This window comes from Neophocaena asiaeorientalis, unplaced genomic scaffold (assembly GCF_003031525.2).
Source record: "Neophocaena asiaeorientalis asiaeorientalis breed wild unplaced genomic scaffold, Neophocaena_asiaeorientalis_V1.1 scaffold256, whole genome shotgun sequence".
In the NCBI taxonomy this organism is placed as follows: Eukaryota; Metazoa; Chordata; class Mammalia; order Artiodactyla; family Phocoenidae; genus Neophocaena; species Neophocaena asiaeorientalis.
In genome coordinates, this window is record NW_020185324.1 from 278066 (window position 1) to 293509 (window position 15444).

The following is a 15444-nucleotide window of genomic DNA, read 5'->3' on the forward strand; positions in this document are numbered from 1 at the left end:
TTAGAACAGGATAGAAAGCCCAGAGATAAACTCACACACATATGGTCACCTTATCTTTGATAAAGGAGGCAAGAATATACAATGGAGAAAAGACAGCCTCTTCAATAAGTGATGCTGGGAAAACTGGACAGCTATATGTAAAAGAATGAAATTAGAACACTTGTTAACACTATACACAAAAATAAACTCAAAATGTAAGGCCAGACACTATAAAACTCTTAGAGAAAAACAAAGGCAGAACACTCTATGACATAAATCACAGCAACATCCTTTTTGACCTACCGCTTAGAGTAGTGAAAATAAAAATAAACAAATGGGACCTAATGAAGCTTAAAAGATTTTGCATGGCAAAGGAAACAATAAACAAGACGAAAAGACAACCCTCAGAATGGGAGAAAATTTTTGCAAACATGGTTCTAATCAACCTAGAGGCAGCACAGGAATAAAGACGCAGACGTAGAGAATGGATTTGAGGACACGGGGAGGGGGAAGGGTAAGCTGAGCCAAAGTGAGAGAGTGGCGTGGACATATATACACTACCAAATGTAAAACAGATAGCTAGTGGGAAGCAGCCACATAGCACAGGGAGATCAGCTCAGTGTTTTACCACCTAGAGGGGTGGGATAGGGAAGGTGGGAGGCAGACGCAAGAGGGATGAGATATGGGGATATATGTTTATGTATAGGTGATTCACTTTGTTATACAGAAGAAACTAACACACCATTGTAAAGCAATTTTACACCAAGAAAGATGTTAAAAAAAAAAAAGGTGGGGTGTAATTACCTTCTTACAGAAAAAAAGAATAGAACATCTATACTCAGATAACCTGTGTATGTATAGGTATTTAACATTTTACTAGCAATGAATTTTAAATTTCACATACTCAATTTCTGACCACTCTCCTTAAACAGGCAATATAGAAAACTGTAATATAAGAGTATCTCATCCAGAAACTCAAGAACCAGAAACAAATAGCCTAGCGGCTTGGTATCCTAATCTCCACACCACTGTTTTTCCCAGTGAACCATGAGGAAACAGCAGAAAAAAAGGAAAAGCTAGTAAACAAATTGAAGCACTGGGTGAAAGAGCACCACGTGAATCAGACCTGGGTTTCAACAAGCCCCAGTTCTGCTACTTCTTAGGTTTAAAGTATGACATTGCCACTATTCAACTGTTTCTGAGCTATAAAAATGGCAAGTTTACATGGTTGGACCCAATGGTTGTGTGATTTGGTCAGCTTATCTAAACCCTCTAAGCTTCCATTTCTGCATCTGTAAAACGGTGTAATGAGTTGTACTGTGTTTCCTCAAATTCACATGTTGAACTTCTAGCCCTCATTACCTCAGAATATGATATTATTTGGAGACAGGGTCTGTACAGAGGTGATCAAGTTGAAGTGAGGTCTTTACGGTGGGCCCTAATCAAGTATGATTGGTATCCTTATAAAAAGGTTAAATTTGGACACAGAGACAGACACACAGAGAGGGAAGACGACCTCCGACAAGCTAAGGAGAGAGGCCTGGAACAGATCCTTCCCTCATAACTCTCAGAAGGAACCAACCCTGCCAACAACTTGATTTCAGACCTCTAGCCTCCCAAACTGCGAGACAATACTTTCTGTTGTTTACACCACCCAGTCTGCGGTATTTTATTTTTACTGCAGTCCTAGGAAACTAATACAAATCAAGATTACAGTTGGACCTACACCTCATAGGGTGGGTATGAGAATTAAATGAAGACATGCAGGTAAAACACTCAGCGCAGTACCAAGTACACTGTAACAAGCACCCCAATAAACAAAAAGCTTCCACCTTTATTACTGTAGGTTGATACTTCACTTCCTATCAGAATTACAATGGAATTCTCACCACAAACAACTTTTCTTCTCACTCAGTGCAGCACCTCCAGGCCTCTGATGCACAGTCCCGCTCCCCGCGTTTCTTTTCCCCTCTTTGCCTACCTGGCCAACGACTTTCCCTCCTCAGGTTCCTCTCCAATATCACCTCCCCCAGGAGGCCTCCTGTCACATAATCACTGCCTCAGGCCTTCTGCTTACAGTACAGGGTGAGAGCAGCCCTTTTCACACAGCAATGTAATTAATGATCCCAAATTAGAGTCCCAGATGGACAAGCCTTTACATTCCTCTAAATCTTCCTCAGGCAGTGCTGTGTGAGGTGCTCATTAAATGTTTGTGGAAAGAAACCCTTCACCACAGGTAGGGAAACTGGCCACACACCACCTATAAACAAACCATGCTCTACAGCAGCTGTTGAAAGTACAGTCCAGGGACTTTCCTGGTGGTGCAGTGGTTAAGAATCCACCTGCCAATGCAGGGGACGTGGGTTCGATCCCTGGTCTGGGAAGATCCTATATGCCGTGGAGCAGCTAAGCCCGTGCACCACAACTACTGAGCCTGTGCTCTACAGCCCGTGAGCCACAACTACTGAAGCCCACATGCCTAGAGCCCATGCTCCGTAGCAAGAGAAGCCACCACAACGAGAAGCCTGCGCACCGCAACAAAGAGTAGCCCCCGCTTGCAGCAACCGGAGAAAGCCCGTGCGCAGCAATGAAGACCCAATGCAGCCATAAAATTAATTAAAAAAAAAAAAAAGTACTGTCCAAGTTAGTGGTTCTTAAAGCATGGTTGGGAAACCAGAAGTATGAGCCTGAATGGGAACTTGTTAGAAATGCAGATTCCTGGGCCTCACCCCAGACTGACTGAAGCTGCAATTCTGGGGGGTGGACCCCGGAATCTGTGGTTTAACAAGCCCTCCAGGTGATTTTGATGCAGTTAAAGTTTGAGAGCTACTGTGATGAGTGTCTCCAATTCCATATGAAGAGCTTGGGCTGCTGGTGTGAGCTCCCCTGGTACCCCTACTGATGAGGTGCCCCCAGGGGAGAAGGCACTGCAGAGGGGCTCCCAGGGGCACAGAAGTTTTAAATTTTTACCTTCAACTCACTTTTCTATGCCCATATTATGGGATGAGCTGGTAATAACTCTAAAGTATCTAAATTACCTAACAGTGAGAATCCATATCTAGGAAGTGAGTCTCTGCCCAGACTCTTAGCATCCTTCCTGAGAGCAAAGACGCAAAGGTGATTTTGCCACATCAGAAAAGTGAACACCAAAGCCCCTTAAAGTAGCAACAAACAAGTGCCAGGCAAATAGTGCTCTCCAGCGACACCAAGACTGTAAAGGAGGACAGCCGCAGGTAGAAGCTGATGATCAGAAACCTCAGGTCAAGAGTGTGCTCTATAGGGACCCTCCTCCACCCATACCAGACATGGCTTATGGATCACAACATTTTTCTCAACAAACATGGACAGCATCTAGGAATCCTTAGCTCCAGGCAGCCACTATCAATCGATCGGAACTGGCCCTTGAGAAAAACCTGTTACTATCCTAGTTTAGGAGTTAAGTCTTCAAGCTCTGTAAAGTTAGTATAGAAAACAGCTGCTACTATAGGAATCTCACTGAACTTAGGAATCAGAGGCTATGCAATCTTGGGGAAACCATTTAAAATCTTTGAATCTCAGTTTCCTTATTGCAAGAGGGAGCTGGCAATAGCTCCTCAGGAATGTTCTGAGGATAAACAAGATGGGTGAAAACACCTTGCCCAGTGCCTGGCAAATAAAATAAATGTTTGCTGGATTTGAAACTATAGCCATGTGGGGAAAAACCTCACCACCCAAGGTCACCTGAGGCTAATTTACCCAGAAACCCAAGCTTCAGTGTTTACACACGGAAGAGCTTTGGAATAAGACGCTGACTTGGGAAACCAAACTGATGTTGAAGGGAATGTGGTCACTAGTGCAGGGAATCAGACCAGGGAGATATTTATCAGAAAGGGCTTGCCTGAGTCAGAAAGATCCTTCCCTCCAAAGACAATGCCGGCTCCAACCCCTCCTTTGCCATACTCCATGCCGCCCCTCTAAGTCATTTGACTAAAGCAACAGATCCTACCTAGAAATCTACTTTCAGGAAAACCACTTCCGGGGTCTGGGCAAGCATCTGTCTTTTTTTTTTTTTTTTTTTTTTGCGGTACATGTGTCTCTCACTGTTGTGGCCTCTCCCGTTGCAGAGCACAGGCTCCGGACGCGCAGGCTCAGTGGCCATGGCTCACGGGCCCAGCCGCTCCGTGGCATGTGGGATCCTCCCGGGCCGGGGCACGAACCCGCGTCCCCTGCATCAGCAGGCAGACTCTCAACCACTGCGCCACCAGGGAAGCCCAAGCATCTGTCTTATGTTTGGAACCTTTACGAGCTCCATAGAGAACATCTCAGTAAACAAAATCCACTCCCAGCCCTGTCAGTTCAGTGGACACTAAGGACTTCCCCACGCAAGTGTCCCCATTTGGACAACTAGACTCCAAGAAAGGCCTCGGTTTGTGCCCAGTGCTTGCTGTATGTTAACTCATTCAGCTTCATGTTAACGCTCCCTTTTTTTTTTTTGGCTGCTCTGCACGGCTTGGGGGATCTTAGTTCCCTGACCAGGGATTGAACCCATGCCCTCAGCAGTGAAAGCGCAGCGTCCTACCCACTGGACCACCAGGGAATTCCCTAACACTCCCTTTTTACAGATCTGGGGCTCTCAGACATTAAGATGTGCCAAGATCACAGAGTCGGAAGGCAGGAACCCTAGGATTTGAACAGCTGCTATTCACGCTCCACTAAACTCCAATGCTGACATGCAGTTGGAATCCACCCCAGCAGGGTCCTCGAGCTTAAACAGACAGGAATTATGAAACAAGCACACGGAAAAAATTCTAACCCCATTCCAGCCATCCATGGTCAGGCCTATAATCAGTGGTAAGTGTAACTAAGAACAAATACATCCCAGCATCTGTCAAAATAAAACTTAATACCTGGTAAATCCCATTTAATTCGTACTTAAAATTGAATCAGTAAATAGGTAATACTCACCTATTTTGCTAAAAGCCTGTACATAATTAATCTTCAGAAGCCAGTGTGACTGATGTCTTTTTTATTTTCAGCAAAGTGCTTACCACTGTTATATAATTCTGCTACCTCAAAGCTAATAGAACAAACGTGACCTACCAAAATGACCTATAACCCTAGACATCAAAATACCTTGCTAGGCATTTATTCTGAACTATGGGGCTTGGACTTACATGCTTTAGCAGGAAGCCCCTCAGTTGGCATTCGCCCAAAATTACCTATCAATTCAGATCATAAATGCGGGTAAGATCTTTCTGTTCTTTGGGAAATAGGCCATTACAATTAAATTTTCCTGGATATTAAACAGTTTCACTATCAGCAACATCGAAAATGGTGGCCTTGACTTCCAGGATGTGACATAGTTTACATCACACTTTTGGTGGAGGAAAGCCAGTAACTAGGCTGATGAGAGACAAAAAAAGCAAGTACCTGGTAAAGCAGGCTATCAACCGGCACTAGTCTGTGTTTCCTGGAGCACTTGTGCCCGGAGGTGCAGCTGGGGTGCCAATCCCACTCACAGGGAGATGATAATAATGCGGTACTTCGCACCCTGAAAAAGACAGTGCTGTTAAAAATCCGGCACAGTCATGCCCAGCTTGGCAAGATCTTCGAAATGCACTGAAGTTCACATTCTGTACAACTTACCCATTTATAGTATGGCTTTTAATATATTCCCAGACTTGTGCAACCATAACCACAATCCATGTTAGAATATTTTCATTACTTCAAGAAAGAAACCCAGGACCCCTTAGATATCACTCCCTAATCCTCCAATTCCCTCCCCTCCCCCACCCCCCACCCTAGCCCTAGGCAACCACCAATCTAATTTGGGTTTCTATATAGTTACACCTTCTGCAGATTCCATACAAATGAACTCATACAATACGTGACCTTTTGTGACTGGCTTCTTTCACTTAGCATTCACGCTTCCAAGTTGCATCTGCATTGTAGCCTGTGTTGGAGCTTCGCTCCACTGTATGGATATATCATACTTATCTACTTTACAGCTGATGGACATTTGGCTTGTTGTTTCTACTTTTTAGCTATTATGCACAAATGTGTATATGGACCTAGTTTTTATTTCTCTTGGAAATATATCTCTGAGTGAAATTGCTGCCTCTAATGTTTCCAGTCTTCAAAAAATGGAAAAAAATGAGTAATCATGTGAAGTTTGGCACCATGAATCCACCTGAGGACCAAGCTCTTATAAGAATTTACTTTTCAGGTTAAAAAAAAAGTACTTAGCAGGTGAGAAAACATCTAGAGAAAACGTTTTTTAAATTGTGTTAAAATACACTTAATATAAAATTTACCATTTTAAAATATACAATAGAAAAAACATTTTCAACTAAAAGATAATTACAATACCGGCTCATCTCTATATATTTATGTGTGGGTTGCCACGAATCAGAAAAGATGGCAAATACATTTTTCTTTTCACCCCTCATCCCAGGGAAACCCAAGAAAACCCTTTCTGGACATTTTTCTGAATCCTGCATGTGCCTTTCACACAACACAAGGAGGCAAGTTCATTCCTGGGCTGGGCCTGGGCCCCGGCAGCCTCACGTGGGGCATCGCAGAGAGCCCTAACAGTGGGAGGAGGAATGTGGCTTCTCACCAGTTCTGGACATACTCCTCTGTTTGCTAGACAAAGTGATATTGTGGCATCTGTGCAAAACACTCCCTACACAATGAAACAGAAATAAGAGATAGTGTCCATTCTATTTGTACAGGCAGGGGACACATTTCCCTTCTCCAAGGATCAGCAGGAAATGTGGGCACAGGCTAAAGCAGAGCCATCTGGATATCCTACAAAGCAGGCAACAGGATTACAGCCCAGCCCATATATGGTTTCTATTATTACTTCCCACGATAAATAAATGCCCAGCAGATCAAGATGGGCTTGGTTATGCTTTTGGCCTTAATATGAAATTTTCCTACAGGTGTCAGTTCCAAAGAGAGTTTGCTGCTTTTATTGAAATGGCTTGCTTTTGAATTAAATCAGTTTTCTGAATTTTGATAACATCCTGATTTTAACTTTCTTTTATGATATTGCCTGAGGTTTTTGACATGTACAGGAACCACCAATAACAATCAGCCATTTCTGAAATACACTATTATTGACTAGGGCTACCTTGTCAATAATAAGCTTGGAAGAAAAACCTAAATAATACTCTTGGTGTTCAATATGCAATTTTTTGGTCAGGTAACAGGAGCTAGTGCTGGAAAACTTTACAAAATTTTAAAAGGGAAATCCAGGGCTTCCCTGGTGGCGCAGTGGTTGAGAGTCCGCCTGCCGATGCAGGGGACACGGGTTCGTGACCCGGTCTGGGAGGATCCCACGAGCCGCAGAGCGGCTAGGTCCGTGAGCCATGGCCGCTGGGCCTGCGCGTCTGGAGCCTGCGCGTCCGGAGCCTGTGCTCCGCAACGGGAGAGGCCACAACACTGAGAGGCCCGAGTACCACAAAAAAAAAAGTAAAAAAAATAAAAAAATAAAAGGGAACCATAAGTGGCTCAGTGTTTTTGTAAATGGATGTCAATTCTTTAAAACAAAAATCTTTTTTCATTTGTGGCTATGCTAAAACCAAGCACTGGCAAAATATTTGCTGTGCACCTGTCATTTGCCGGGCATTAGGGTCAATAGACACATGTGTAAGACATCCAATCTGTGCTTCAATAAACTTGCAACATACAGTCAATTGGTTGGTTCAGCCAGTTTTGGCCTATCATGTGATTACATTTGCAGAGTAGAAGGCCCAGCACAGGCCTGCTTACAGACAGCAAGACAAAGTACGAAAAGGAGGAGGGGGTTGGTGATGAAAGAATTCCTCGAGGTTTTGAAAACTCAATCATGACCTGACTTCCAGTTATGTTTTAAAACACAAAAGGAGCTGCTCTTAAATACTATGCAGTATTATATGTAATTTGAAGCAATTGGAATATTTCTTGAAAAGAGTGAAAGGGATAGAATTCTTGGAAGAAATACTGGCCCCACTATTCAGTCAACCAGCTCAACAGAAATCTCCAGTATGAATGCTGGTGGGCAGATTTCCCTCTGTAGAAGCACAGCCAACCACCTACCTTCTTACCACTGAGATGTCTAACAGCAGCAGGGAGGGAAGGTATTGGGACAAAAAGTTTTCAGGAAGATCAGAGAACTCTGAGGTCAAGAGAGAACAAGTAGGATATCATGGAAAGTGCCTCTCTAGATGCTTGTTCCTCCAAGTGTGGTTCATGACTGAAGCATCAGCATCCTCTGGACCATCCACTGGGTGGGCATCACCTGAACTGACAGTATCACCTGGAAGCATATTAAAATGCAGACTCTCAGGCCCCAACACATCTGCAGAATTAGAATCTGCGTTTAACAGAGTGATTCATATGCACACTAAAGGGTGAGAAATGAGATATCAAGGTGCCTCTGAAGGATTTAGAACTCATTAAGTAAATTAATCAGTAGGAGATAATCCGTCCTAGGATACCAGGAAAGGAGAGTTTACTACAAGGTCAGCAAGGGATATTTATATGTCCACAGGAAGGCTGTGTGAGGTGATAAGAGAGTCAGCAAACAAAACATGAGGGTCAGCAAAATACTGTTTTGTCCATGTATATATTCAAGGAACTCAAAGTTTTACAGATATAGGGAAGATCTTGACCTGTGATGCAGTGCTGTTTCATCAGGCTTAAAGGAATGTTCTCTTAAGAAAAAAAATAAAAGGAACACTCAACTTCCTTATTAAGGATCACTTTGGAATGAATAATTTGACTTCTGTTTGGCTAGACTTGGGAATTGAGGAGAACCAGAGGTGGTTCTACCTAGGGTACTTACTCATCCTGAGGGCTGGAAAAGGTTATCTCCAAAAAGAAATAAAGAATGTGGCAATCAATTTACACATCTGAATCATGTGTGTTTGTTTAGGGTTAATCCCTTAATGAATGGTCCTGAGCCAGAAACTAAGAACATCCAGCTGCTGTCTGTGAGGGCCAAGCCCTTGATCATGATGACTTCAAATGAGGCTGTTTCACACTTGTAAAATTCGAAGACCAAATTAGAATTAAGGAATGGTAAGGATATAAGCCATGTGTATTGCAGCTTCCCAATTCTCCAAATTATATGTCCAGAACAAACATCACTCATTATTCACAATATTCCATACTTGGCCTGGGGATCCTCCCCGACTTGACCCTCTAAGTCGTCCACCCATCAGCAGGCTTTGGCCTGACTTAATGAAACTTGTTTGCCACCCCTTACAAAAGGTCCTCCCAGCTCTAAATTTCTGTCATTCTGGGACAAAGGGCCGGGCTAAGGTATGCCCAATCTCTAGGGGCTACTTGAGGAATCACAATTTGGTCATTACAACATGTTTTCCATAGTCATCACTAAACACTGACCCACAATGCCTCTCCTAGGGTCACTCTATACCTCTTGCACCCTCTACACATATACTCACTTCCTTTGACTTTCAAGACAACAGCAAAGTCATCCTTGTCATCATGCTGCCTCGGGATTCCATTCTAAAGCATCTCTGAAACTTCCCAAAGAAATACCTAATTTATTTCCAATAAAAACTACCTTTTAGATTCGAAGAGAATCTACCTAAATCAAGTGTCTCAACAGCAGTAGCATGGACATTTTTTACTGGATAATTCTTTATTGTGGGGGGCGGGGGCCGTCCTGTCCATTGTAAGATGTTGGGCAGCATCCCTGGCCTCTACCCACTAGATACCAATTCCACACCCAACCCCCAAGGGCTGGAACAACCAGAACTGTGACCAGACATTGCCAAATATCCTTTAGGGGACAATTCCTGCCACTGCACCCCCTCCCTTGAGAACTACTGACCTAAATGATTAGAGTAATCCTTTCAGGAAGATGGGACTATGGATGATTTTTTTCCTCCTTATTTTTCTGAATATCTGTTGTTTATATGATAAAATGAGCTAGTGACTTTCTATTTTTTAAAAAGAAATATCATTAGCTATACAGATACCTCAAGCTGGTCCTTGAGTGCCAATGTGTGGCTTGTTCAGTTTAAAAATTGAATTTGGTCTTTAAAAATACTGTGTACCGGGGCTTCCCTGGTGGAGCAGTGGTTGGGAGTCTGCCTGCTAATGCAGGGGACATGGGTTCGAGCCCTGGTCTGGAAGGATCCCACATGCTGCGGAGCAACTAGGCCCGTGAGCCACAACTACTGAGCCTGTGCGTCTGGAGCCTGTGCTCCGCAACAACAGAGGCCGCCATAGTGAGAGGCACGCGCACCTCGATGAAGAGTGGCCCCTGCTTGCCACAACTAGAGAAAGCCCTCGCACAGAAACGAAGCCGCAACACAGCAAAAATAAACTAAGTAATAAACTCCTATCCCCAACATCTTCTTAAAAAAAAAAAATACTGTGTACCATACAGACACCTTCAGTTACACTTCTCAACATATAAAAGACATGGATGAAGGACTTCAGAGAATAAAGTCAGGATTGAGGCCTCTTAACCATTCAGAAACGCTTCTTCAACATGGTAAATCAGTGGGGCTGTAAAAAGAGATGTGAAGCAAAGACTGCTGTTTCAAGAGAAGTGTTTACCTGAAACATAGTCTGCATGTACATTTCAGTCAGAAAAATACTTGCATTGTAGGAAAAAAAAAAATAAGTCACAATTTACTGCATCTTTAAGAACTTCTACATTTATAGACCGTGTAAAAAAATTTTCAAAATCATGAAATTAAAATATCTGAATGTAAAAATGGGCTCTAGACACACCCATTACTTCATCTTCTTGACTGCTAGACCAGGAATTTTCTTAGAGTATTATTTCCATGAATTTCATTACTGACTATTTTAATTCAGTCTGGGAAGGCCATATCTACCAGGAAGAAACAAGTTCTCATTTGCTGAGATGACACAAATTTGCAATCAGCTCAGATGGAACTTGAAATGGAATTTAACTTTAGCCATAAAAAGGTAGTGTGCTTAGAAAATGAATATGATAAATGAGATAAAGTGTATAAATTGCTTTGGGGAGCAATGTTATTTAAAATGCTGATAAGAACTAAACAAATAAATGGGAGGCTAACTACACAAAAAGAAAAGCAAAGAAAGAAACAAGTTCTCAACGAAGAACTCAACATCTATTACCCTTATGACAGGGATGACACTTTCTTCCATCTAGGCCCCGGAAACACACAAAGCATCTTCTGGTCTCCGCTGCTTACCCGGGGTGCTGCCAAAGGTTCACGTGTCTTCTGCTCTCAGGTAGAAGTTCTCTTTTGTTAAGTGGGGTGATACCAACTGCTGCTTCCAGAATAGCCATATATTTCTTGTACCTCATCTTGTCTCTTTCAGTACAGGGTCAAGTAAATTTTGGGCACTGTTCCGCTGAGGCAGATGAAGTAATCTTTGCAATACCAGAAGCTGCTCTGCTTTTAGATGCTCAGCATACCCCTAGGCAGAGCTATTACACTCCACTGTAGGGGGTAAGGCGTGGGGGAGAGGCCATGGCCAAACCACGAATAAATAAACTTCCCTGCAACGTCAGTATTATATAAGGCTAGACAATTTTGAATAAAGCACTAATGAAAATGATTTGCAGGATGACGGTGGTTTTAAACACGGCAATCTAACGTACAATCCCCAATTAATCCACACATAAATCCTTGAAGCCACTAATCCTTCAAGTACTAACGGCACAGGACGTGATTTATCTCAAGGTCTAGTAATAAAATAATAATTGGTCCAAAAAGCCTGCATGCCTCTGGGTGAACTAAAATCAGAAGCAGATCTGCTCCTTCTATAAATACCTCTCTCAAGGCTGCTCTTGACACTGAAAAAGGAGTTCCAGTTGTCATTTATGGCAATGCATTTCTAAATGCTATAAACTTTTTGCTTGAGTCAATTGCAAAGCAAAGATTAATTAATAGAGAAACAATTCTGTGTTTTTTTAAAATATCTTTTTAAATACCTCTAAAACCCAACAGAGGTGAGCTCTGCTAGCATGGAAATAATAACTATTTGGAGATATTCAGAATCAAACCCCTCTCCCTTTTTTATAAATGTCTCCTCTCAGCTGTAAGGACTTTTCTTACCCTCTTTTCATGGGGTAAAGGTGGATGGTCCATCATATGGCCCACCTAATGGGTCAGAGTCCACATGACCCAGCCTGGGTAGCCCTCCCTGGGCTGAAAACAAGACATTCAGAGAGAAATGCCCTCTTTCCACTGGAGTTGGTAACCAGGGCTGATAGGAGGTTAGGGCTGCTAGCAATCATGTTGCCCACCAGGTGGAAAGGGCTCTCCACTAGCTGCTGAGAAACAGTACCGGGGAAATGTGATGACATCATTTGAGTTTCTCGATCCAGCTATGCCTAAGATAACTGTCATCCTAGGAGATCCTAGGTACACTTTTATTAAGATAATAAATTGATTTTTGTGAAATTTAGTTTTAGTTGAGTTTTTGTCACTCCGAAAGGGTTCTGATTTATACACCTCCCTGACCACTTCTTCAAGCTATTTTCTCTTCTTTTCTTTTTACTGCAATATGAGTTGTAGTGCTCCTTGTCTAAACAAACTCATATACAGAAGGGAAGTAAAATCAAAGAGAGTCGTCCTGTAATACTTCTGACTAACCTAGATATTCACAGTGAATAAGTGTCGCAAACCCTTCCACATCCCCCCAAATCTTGAACTCTTCTTCCACAGTCTCTCTCTTTCCTTAACAGTAAGTTTCTTTTTTCTTTTTTTTTTAACGTAAGGGACCTAAATCAGTGGTCTCCAAAGTAGGGTGCATATACCAACAATCTTTGGGGTGTGGGAAGAAAATATTAAACCATCTATTTCTTTTTTGTCTCTTGTCTATTAAAATTTTAGTTTAAGCATTTATGTTATTAAATATTTGTAATGTTTACTTTAGGGACTAATACAGTTAAGTCTCCTACATATGAACGAGTTCCGTTCCAAGAGCGCATTTGTAAGTCCAATTTCTTCATAAGTCCAGCAGAGTTAGCCTAGGTACCCAACTAACATAATCGGCTATATAGTACTGTACTGTAATAGGTTTATAATACTTTTCACACAACTAATACATAAAAAACAAACAAAAATAAAGAAAACATTTTTAATCTTACAGTACAGTACCTTGAAAAGTACAGCAGTACAGCACAACAGCTGGCATACAGGAGCTGGCATCAAGTAAACAGGCAAGAAGAGTTACTGACAGGAGGAGGGAGAGGAGGTGGGAGATGGTAGAGCTGAGGGATCGTCAGCGATAGGAGGCGGAGGGCAAGCTGCATGTGACAATGTACGCTAGACATGGGAACGAACTTACCTGACTGGGCATGGGAATGAACATTCGCATCTTTGAAAGTTCACAATGTGAAGGTTCATATGTAGGGAACTTACTGTATATTTTAAATTACATAAAAGTATATCTTTTTTTTTTGGTTGCGCCTCGAGGTATGCAGGATCTTAGTTCCCGAAGTCCCCAAAGTATATAATTTATAAAGTAATATACTCATATATATTATAGAGTATGCTTAAAAATCTGATGGTGTGTGTGTGTGTGTGTGTGTGTGTGTGTGTGTGAGCAAAAAAAGTTTCAAGGTCGGTAACTTAACACTTCAACTGCTCTCTAAGCCTCAATTTCCCTCTTTATTAGAGGCCTGAACAGATGACCACCAAGCTATCTTCCGAAACCAGCAACAGACTAAAGCCCCCGCTTCACTTGGCCCGATTATATAATTACAGTCGGCCCTCCACGTTTGAGGATTACTATCTACAGATAAAACCAGCGTTGGGGGGGAGGATTCCAGAAAGTTTCAAAAAGCAAAACTTGAGTTTGCCTAGCTATGGCAACTGTTTATTTACATAGTACTCACAACTAGTTACATAGCAACTACATTGTATTTACAGCTATTTATGTAGCATTTACACTATATTAGATATTATAAGTAATTCAGAGATGATTTAAAGTATACAGGAGAATGTGTGTAGGTTGTAAGCAAATACTATCCATTTTATATAAGGGACTTGAGCATCTCTGGGTTTTGGTATCCTTGGGGGTCCTGGAATGAATCTCCCATGGATACTGTAATATAATCTGACCACAAGTAAGTGGTGAAAACAAGGGACAAACCATTTGATCTTGGAATATTCCATTTCCATAGCATTCGTGATACTACTCCCACTGGTTGTTCTACAAACAATTAGTACCAGTTAGTCACAGGAATTCTTTTATAGGCTGAACTTGGTTGGCTACAGCTGCCACAGCCAAAAAAAGCGCCAATACAGCCCTCATTTAATCATACAGGACGATGTAATTATACTTACACAACAGTCTTTGTTCTAACAAATAGTATTTCTAATGATGTGTGATAAAAATTACTACACAACCCTCTCAAACAAGAAATGACACAACCCTCTCACACAAGAAATGAAGTCTGAGTTACCAACAACAAAAATCAAGCCAAACTTGTTATCCGTTGGAAGCTGTGTGAAAGTGACAATACTTTATAAACGGCATATATTAGAGTTTCATTTTCTGTAGGAATTTCTGACGCATTTAACGTAATAACTCTTACAAAGTGATTCTTATCTATGATGATGTCACACAAGATTAAAATTGGGTCTTTCACTAGGAAAAAAATTCTGCTTTAGCAAGCAATTAGAAAGAATTTGCTTTTCTTCCACAAATAAGATTGTTCAGTTTTCTAATTTATTTATTCATTTTTAAAAACTGTCATCTTTGTATGAACTCCCTCATACTAGTACATGAGGACAATAATACAGAAAAAAATAAATCTAACCAAAACACTCCATCCAGATATGTAATTATAAGGCTATTTTCTTTGTAATTCTATAACGTCTTCGGAAATATTCATTTACTTGGTTAATTCCAATTTCTAGAGTTCTAGAAATTCTTTGTAACTACAACTATCTGATTTAAAAATCACTTATTTATTTTTTAAAAATTGTTAAACATACACGATCCAAAAAACTTTTAAGTCAGGATGCTCAAGTTCTCTTTCTGAATAATCAAAATTGAATATAAAAATTCACAGATAAGACTGACCTTCCCTTTGAACTGATTATTTCTACTTATTTCTGCGGGAGGAAAACAGTGGACATCCTTCTTCACGGGGTATTCTAACTGTTCCTGTGTTTAGAAGTATAAAAATGGAAATGAACTAATGTCCCAAACAGGCTGTTATACAGGGTGTGGTCTGCTTTTCAGAGAGCTGAAAAAAGCCTTAACTAAAAGTACAAGAGTCGGGGACACAGTCCTTTTTTTTTTTAACTCGACTGCACATAAGATAAATTATATGACTTTAGGCATAATTTCATCCCCACACCCCGTCCCCAGTAGCTTCATATAGAATACATCTTTACATGTTTGCTACTCAGATGAGCCACTAGAACACTGTAAGAAAAACAGACTACGTGGTGTAAGAGAATTACAAAGAGTTCAAGATTAGTTGCGGATCTCCTAGATTTAACACCC

The 15444-nt window shown here is 41.5% G+C and overlaps 1 protein-coding gene across 2 annotated transcripts in view; it reads right to left on the bottom strand.

Moving 5' to 3' along the window:
• Positions 1 to 15444, bottom strand: part of TJP2 (tight junction protein 2) — a 129371-nt gene that overhangs the window by 95614 nt on the left and 18313 nt on the right. For both annotated transcript variants that reach the window (XM_024734302.1, XM_024734303.1), the window contains exon 2: positions 5389 to 5509. The gene's annotated coding sequence lies outside the window, so the exon portion shown is untranslated. The remainder of the gene's footprint in view (positions 1 to 5388; positions 5510 to 15444) is intronic.